Source organism: Megalobrama amblycephala, linkage group LG19 (assembly GCF_018812025.1).
Source record: "Megalobrama amblycephala isolate DHTTF-2021 linkage group LG19, ASM1881202v1, whole genome shotgun sequence".
NCBI classification, from domain to species: Eukaryota; Metazoa; Chordata; class Actinopteri; order Cypriniformes; family Xenocyprididae; genus Megalobrama; species Megalobrama amblycephala.
The window spans coordinates 28,920,788-28,929,506 of record NC_063062.1 but is presented as its reverse complement, the minus strand read 5'-3'; positions in this window follow the sequence as shown (position 1 = coordinate 28,929,506).

Genomic DNA, 8,719 nt, shown 5'->3' with positions numbered 1-8,719 from the left:
ATGACTTTGCTGGCGAAAGGATCCATAGAAATGGTTCCCCCAGCCCAGAGCGAGTCAGGCTTTTACAGCTGCTACTTCCTCGTCCCCAAAAAGGATGGTGGCCTCAGGCCCTTCCTTTATCTCAGACACCTGAACCGTAGGATGACTACACTAAAACAGATCCTCAGTCAAATATGCCCAGAGAACTGTTTTTTCTCGCTGGATCTGAAAGACAGCATTGAGCTACTTTCACATCCAGATAGCCCCCCCATCACAGGCGATTATTTGGATTCGCCTTCAAGGAGTGGTGTATCAATATACAGTCCTATTGTTCGGACTGTTCCTAGTTCTGCGCACTTTTACAAAGTTTATGGAAGCGGCTCTTTCTCCTCTGAGACAGATGAGAATCTGCATCCTGAATTACCTCGACGACTGGCTCGTTTTGGCCCAGTCAGAGGCCGAGCTAATGACACAAAGGTCTGTGCTCCACAGCCACCTGGAGTGCCTGGGACACAGGTTCCACCTCGCACCTGGTGGCACAGTCGCATAAGCATCAGGGTGAGCCAGACCTGCTTGTGGCCCTGACAAACTGGAAGGACCCACATTGGTTCCACCGAGGTGTACCCCTGGGAACGGACTCCAGAAATAAGGTTGTCTTGACTCATGCGTCCAACACAGGTTGGGGACGGTGTTAATTTTTGGCAGCCATTTTTGATTTAGTCTTAGTCTTTATCTTCAGACGAAAATGCTCTTTAGTCTTAGTCACTTTTTTATAATTTTTGTCTTTCATATTTTATTCTTGTGTATTTCAACACTAATGCATCTTGTTTTGAAGCATCTGGAAAGCCCCGTTGCCTATGCTAGGTTGCTTTTTATAGATTTTAGTTCTGCGTTTAACACGATTCAACCACATATTCTGCTGGAGAAATTAGTTAATTTAAATGTTAATTCTTCTTTGATACATTAGTATTATTATTTCTTGACAAACAGGACACAACAATGAACTCAGTCTTATCTGATGTTGCAGTAAGCAGCACAGAGGCCCCACAAGGATGTGTAAGTTCGCCTTTTCTATTCACTTTATACACAAATGACTGTATTAGTCACCAATCAAATCCATTATTATTGACATTTTCAGACGAAACGGTAATTGTGAACCTGTCAACAAGAGATTCCAGCATTGATGAGTACAGAGCAGCTGTGGAAGGGCTTGTGATGCTCATCACCTCCTGATCAATGTTAAGAAAACTGAAGAAGTCATTATAGATCCCAGATCAGTGGGTGACAGGAGCTCTGTTGTAATATATGGACAGGAGATTAAACAGGTGGCTTCTTACAAATATTTGGGAGTCCACATTGACAGCGAGCTCAAGTGGCACACACATGTCTCAAGTGTTTGTTCAAGAGTTCATCAGCGATTACATTTTTTAAGAAGACTAAGATTATTAGGAGTGAGTATTATGCATTTTTTTTTATAAAGCTACGATAGAGCATGTCTTGCGTTACGGAATCATCATTTGGTTTGGGAACCGAACTGTGAAAATGAGAGCTCAAATAACTAACTTAGTTAATGTAGCAGGAAAAAAGTATGGGGGTACGGACACTAAACACCTTACAAGATATTTTTGAGATGTCTATGACACAGCAGGTTAATAAGTTTATACTAGATCCCTCATATGTGTTGTACTCTGAGTATGTGTTGATGAACTCTGGAAGGAGAGCATAATTGTAACATGTAAGCATAATTGCTATAAACTTAATGAGCTCCAGTAAGGTGGTGACACAACTGCATGTACCGTTGGCAGTTTAAAATAGATGCTGTACACTTTTAAGGTAATTTATGTGTTAAATCAAAATTATTTAAATTATTTAATTAAATTTGTATTCTTTTTTTTCTTCTTCTTTTTTTAGGGCAGAGTGTTTTATGTGGAATGGATGTATTTATGAAATGTATGTTTTAGTGGGCTGATGTGCAGCAGTTCTCTCACCCAAGACAAATTTCTCCTAAGGGAGACAATAAATAGTACTTTGTACCTTGTACCTTATAAAAGAACGATTTGGCACCCCCAGCCCAAGCTGTGGGCACGGCACCTTTGGCCTCTCGATGGGAGCCTGTGGACCTCCCTGAGAACGTTGAACACTATCTCTCAGGCTAGAGCCCCATCTACAAGATGCTTCTATGCCCTTAAATGGACTGTCTTCTCCGCCTGGTGCACAGCTCGGTATGAAGACCCGGCCTCTTGTGACGTATCATCGATCTGTCTTTTCTCCTGCACCGTTTTGATTAGGGCCTCACCCCTTCCACTACCAAAGTACATGTGGCAGCCATAGCAGCCTTTTACACTCCCATTGCCGGCCAGTCGGTTGGAAAGAAAAACTTAGTTGTTCGGTTTCTGAGATATTCCTGGAGGCTCAACCCGTCTCGTCCTCTTACCATTCCTACCTGGGACCTTTCCACGGTCCTGAGGGCTCTCAAGGCCACACCAAGGGGCTTCTGGTCACTAAGAAAAGACTTTCCCGTTGGATTGTTGACTCAATCGCTCTCTGTTACTCTTCTATGGGCCTGCATTGCCCCATTGGAGTAAGTGCCCATTCCACTAGGGGTATGGCCTCATCTTGGGCCTGGTCCAGTGGTGTTTCCATTAGCGATATCTGTGAGGTGGCGGGCTGGTCCTCGCTGTCCACTTTCGCTAGGTTTTATAACTTAGGCAATACATGCATGGGTCCTTTCCTCAGCTGAGCCCGTCTAATATGCAATATTGCTTCACAGAAGCTAGCTCTCCTATATCTGTGCAACCCTGAATACTCCGGGTCACACCATTAGGGCCTCAGCCCCTCTGTTACACGCGCTGGACCCCGAGTACTGCGTAACTTGTCGTGCTATGAAGCTGCACGACTCAGAGTCATTGCTTAAGTCGAAATGACCTGAGATCCTATGGCGAAATGCCTGCTTATATGGCCAGATGCCCCACCCATTTTGACAGGCTCTGGCAGGCTTCCTTGCCATAGGCTCGTGCAGCTCCACCGTGCCATCATTGGTTCGTTTTTCTCTACTGCCCAAACCAATGGCTGTGCAGTTACACTGTGTTATTCAAAAAGGCTTCAGTAATCGTCTAGCGACACAGTACTCATTCCCATATCCCAGGGGACCAAGGTTACGTACGTAACTGAGTTTGATTTCGATATAAGAGAAGAGGAGCTTGAGTTTGTTGCCCAGTCCTATTTGTTTGAACAGCGAGAGGCATCAAAGCTTACGCTACTCCTACATCGCCTCAGGGGTTATTCTTTTGGCGCAAGTCGGCATGTGTACGGCTGTCTGCCGGAAGCCAGTTATTTAAGTTTTTAACATGGATATTTTTCTTACACAAACACATTGCTTCGCTTCAGAAGGCCTTTATTAACCCTCACCCACTTGGAAATCACCACATCATCACGAACACAGAACTGAGGAAACGGAGGGTCTTAAATACACTGGGGTAAACAAGGAAACTAAATGAGGAACAGTTGAACTTAATTAGAGTATAACTGGCACACACAAGGAAACTAGGTCAATGTACAAATGCAGGGAACAGAAACAGAACAGAACCAAACCAAAACACAATGAAACTAAGCAGAACAAAACATAATCCTTTTATCGTAATGCTACAATTATTATTTTAAGTAAAGTAACGTTTGTTTAAAAAAAGCATAAATCTGATGAGATTTTATGTGTCTTAGTTTTTAATATACTGTATTATATATATTGTAGACCTATATAAATGCTGTTTTATATGCCTTTAAGCGAGAAACATCAAATGGAACTGAAACGTGAATTTATTTGACTATGTAGAGAGTGGACTTCCTAATTTCATAATATACCACACCACTGGATCCCAGAATATATATGGATTTAATTAGAAGGCAAATTGCTTCTAAAGGGTTGTGACTCTAGTCTCATAAATTAAAATAATAATAATAATGATAATATGTGGGATGTTGTTCTGGGTTAGTTTCACACAGAATCAGAGGGCTCAGCATTTATAATAGGCTTTCTAAAACCACAGAGTATCTTGAGGATTTGACCTCTCTGACGCCAAAGCCAGATCTGAAGTGAAATGTAACTTTGATGTGATCTCAGAGCTGGAAAAGTGCCCATGCTGAATGAAAGAGCTAATGGTTTTTTATTTCTCTCTGTCTCTCTGTGCCAGTATGATTTTAATAAAAGGAAATATGTCCCTTTGCTTTGATTAAATACAAAGCAAATGTTCCTGTTTGTCTTTGCCACAGAAGACAAATATGTTAGGCAAACTTTACTTAAAGGAATAGTTCATTAAAAAAATTATGGTTTTACATTTATGGTGCTTTTTCAATTTTTTGGAGCTTAGCATCCCTCGTTCCCCTCGTTGGATGAAAAAGAGCAGCCTGGACATTTGACTAAAATTCTCAACAAAATTAGGGTTTTCATTTTTGGGGGAACTTTTTCTTTGTCAAAACATCTGTTTTACAAGAAACACCTGTGATGCTCAGAAAAGATTTAAGGATACAGGAATCATTCTGCTTTCACTTCTCAGTTTTCAAAATGAAACAATGAGACAATTCAGAAGACTCAAGGATTTGTTATATTCGCAGATGCCGATGATCTCCATGGTAACCAGCGCTAACATTCCTGCAGCAGTGCTTAGATCAGTACAGCCCTGTATTAATACAAAGAAGAGTCATTGGAGGGCTGTGCAATAATGCTTACAGGTGTCCAGCATCAAAGTGCAGTGTGTGCTTGAATATACAGTAATGCTTGAAAGTTTGTGAGCCACTTGCAGAATCTGTAAAAATGTGAATAATTTTAACAAAATAAGAGGGATCATACAAAATGCATGTCATTTTTTATTTAGTACTGTCCTGAATAAGATATTTTACATAAACAATGTTTATATAAAGTCCACAAGACAAAAAATAGCTGAATTTATAAATATGACCCCATTCAAAAGTTGAAAACCTTTTGAATTTGAAGATCAAGGAATATTGTACTTAATTTGTCTTCTGGCAAACATTTAAGTGTCTTCTGTTGCTTCTGAAGGGAAGTACTAAATGAAAAAAAAAAGATATTTAAACAAAATAAGAAAAATTTGGACATCTTTATCCTGTTCAGAAGTTTTCACCCACTGACTCTTAATGCATTGTTTTTCATTCTGGAGCATCAGTGAATGTTTGAAACTTTTTTAATACTTGCATTTGAGTCCCTCAGTTGTCTCAAAATCATACAGTCACTGCTGGAAAGGGTCCAAGTATGCAAAAGATGCTGGAAATCTGAAGAATTTTCAGGACCTGGAGGATTTTTCTGAAGAATGTTGGGCAGATTAACTGCTCAAGACAAACAAGGGACTCATGAACAACCATCACACAGCAAAAAAACAGTCATGGATCATCCAGGTAACCACACACAGTATTAAGAATGAAGGGTTCACAAACTTTTGAGAGGGGCGTTTTTATAAATTCAGCTATTTTATCTTGTGTACATTTTTTATGTAAAATATCTTACTCGGGACAGTACTAAATAAAAAATAACATGCATATTGTATGATCCCTCTTATTTTGTTAAAATTATTCACATTTTCATAGATTATGCAAGAGGTTCACAAACTTTCAAGCAGCACTGTATGTGTGTTTGTGTTATAAAATACTGTTTCTCTGTGTAATCCATCCCTTTCACTTCACACACTCTGCACGTTACATCGCCCGCCACCCATCACATTATGAAAACACATACAAGCGCCTCGATCAATTACTATCAGTACAACTGAAGATGTTTTCTCTTTCACATCTGCAAAATTTCATGAAATGTGAATGTATAAAGCAGTGTTTCCCAGCCCTTTTCCTGGAGGCACACAAACACTATTTTCAAACTTTTCCTAATTAAAGGTAGGGTAGACAATTTCAGACAGACTAGCAATAGCAAGCTAGCTTTGAAAACATGAGATCCCACCCTCTCTTCAGAGCTGTCTCCAAAGCCATGCCTCCCCCAAACCACATGAACAAGTACAGCCAGAGTCTGCAAAGTGTCACAAGATGAGAGTCAGCATTAAATTACCTGTCTCAAAGCACATAACATTACAATTAGGGGTGTAAAGATATTCAAACTGAACCAAAAAACTGCAATACACCACCCACGGTATGTACCACGGTACTCTCATGGTGTACCGAACGCACCACACCCCCTGCTGCCCCTGTCCAGCCTTGGCCCATTGTTGAGGTTGGCCTCACTTATGTCACAAAACTAAATTCTTCCATATTTGATTAAATAGTAATTAGGGCTGTAGGTACACGTATTCATCCTGCAGATTTTCTGTATGTGTCTTATGTGTACACGACGAATACAGCGTTGTAGCCTATAACTAGTGATGTTACGGTCTGTGCCGAGGCTTCGGAGCGTGTGTCGAGAAATCCCGGAAGCTTTCAGTGAAGCGCGTATCGAGGCTTGTATCGCTTTAGATCAATGACGTCATTGATGACGTTCGAAGCCTCGCTTCTGCCTGACTGGTTCGAATGGTTCGACTGGATGTGGCTCAAATCGTGACGCGACATTTTGACAGACATATAAACCATGGGATCCCCTCAGAATTTGTGGTTTTAGAATAATAATATCGCCCCTCCTGCCTGTTATGACCAAAGAATTTGTTTACACACATTTGATAGCCCCATTCATTTGAAGCCAATACGTTTATTACACACTTATGTTATACAATCATTATATACAACCAGAAAATACACATTACATTCAAATAAATATATAAGTCTTTGTGGAAATTGATTTTTTCTTCACCGTTATTTCTAGGCCATAACTGCCGCAAAATACAGTGTATCACAGATCACATCGGGTCATCTGTAATGTATCTACTTGTTTTACACTCTTTGACCACCAGGTGGTATTGTGAGCAAATGAAGCCTCGAGAAATGAACCTTTTTGTGAACCACTTGGCTGAAAAGCTTCAATGCTTCATGAGGCTTCATCTCGCCATCACTACCTATAACCACCATTATATTTAATTTATTTAAACAGTCCCAGGTGAAAAAATACTATAGTAAATACTATAGTGTTTTTGAACCATACTATAGTAAAGTACTTGAATTCATTTGTTGTGGTAATTCTGTATTTGCTGTGGTAATATAACAACTATAGTAATATAAACAAATTACTTTACCCAATACTGTAAGTTTTATACAACTATAGGGTATATTATATGACAATACACTACAGTTTACTGTAGTAAAAACTAAAGTATTTATTACGGTTTATCAGTTCAATATAGTTAATACTACAGTATGCTGTAGCATTCATTAAAGGTGCCCTCGAATGAAAAATTGAATTTATCTTGGCATTGTTAAATAACAAGAGTTCAGTACATGGAAATGACATACAGTGAGTCTCAAACTCCATTGTTTCCTCCTTCTTATATAAATCTCATTTGTTTAAAAGACCTCCGAAGAACAGGTGAATCTCAACATAACACCGACTGTTACGTAACAGTCGGGGTGTACGCCACCAATATTTGCATATGCCAGCCCACGTTTCCAACATTATAAAAGGCATTAGACAAGTGCAGCCAGTATTAACGTCTGGATGTGCACAACCAAATCATCAGACTAGGTAAGCAAGCAAGAACAATAGCGAAAAAAGGCAGATGGAGCAATAATAATTGACATGATCCATGATAACATGATATTTTTAGTGATATTTGTAAACTGTCTTTCTAAATGTTTCGTTAACATGTTGCTAATGTACTGTTAAATGTGGTTAAAGTTACCATCGGTTATTACTGTATTCACGGAGACAAGAGAGCCGTCGCTATTTTCATTTTTAAACACTTGCAGTCTGTATAATGCATAAACACAACTTCATTCTTTATAAATCTCTCCAACAGAGTAGCATTAGCCGTTAGCCACGGAGCACTATCAAACTCATTCAAAATCAGAAGTAAACAATATAACAGTATACAATACTCACATAATCCGACGCATGCATGCCGCATGCATGACGAACACTTTGTAAAGATCCATTTTGAGGGTTATATTAGCTGTGTAAACTTTGTTAAGGCACTATTCAAGGCAAGCGCGAGCTCTGTGGGCGTGGACCACGGGATTTAAAGGGGCCGCAGCATAAAATTGGCGCGTTTATAATGATGCCCCAAAATAGGCAGTTAAAAAAATTAATTAAAAAAAATCTATGGGGTATTTTGATCTGAAACTTCACAGACACATTCAGGGGACACCTTAGACTTATATTATATCTTTTAAAAACATAATCTAGGGCACCTTTAACAAAGTGTTGTAAATACTATAATATATACAGTATACTACAGTTTACTATAGTATGGTTCAAAAACACTATAGTATTTATTATAAATTACTATAGTATCACCTGGGGTGAGACACAATTTGTTCAGTAAACCACTGTTATTATTAAAAAAATAAGCAATTTTATGTTTAGTTTTCTTCCCACTGCTGTACTGAACTGTACCAAACCGAGTGACTTCAAATGACTTCAAAACCGAGGTACGTACTGAGCTGTCAGTAAACAACTTACAGAGCTCTTACTTATATCCCCTGACTGCTGCAGATTAATTTTGGTGTGTTGACATAAAAACGCATAAATCCGAGTCCCAGGATGTGAACAGCTCCGTCACGGGTTGCCACCTCGTAATTACAATGATATGGCGTGAACGCAGCATAAGCTCGTTGTTTTGGTTCAGGAGGAACAGTAAAAGGT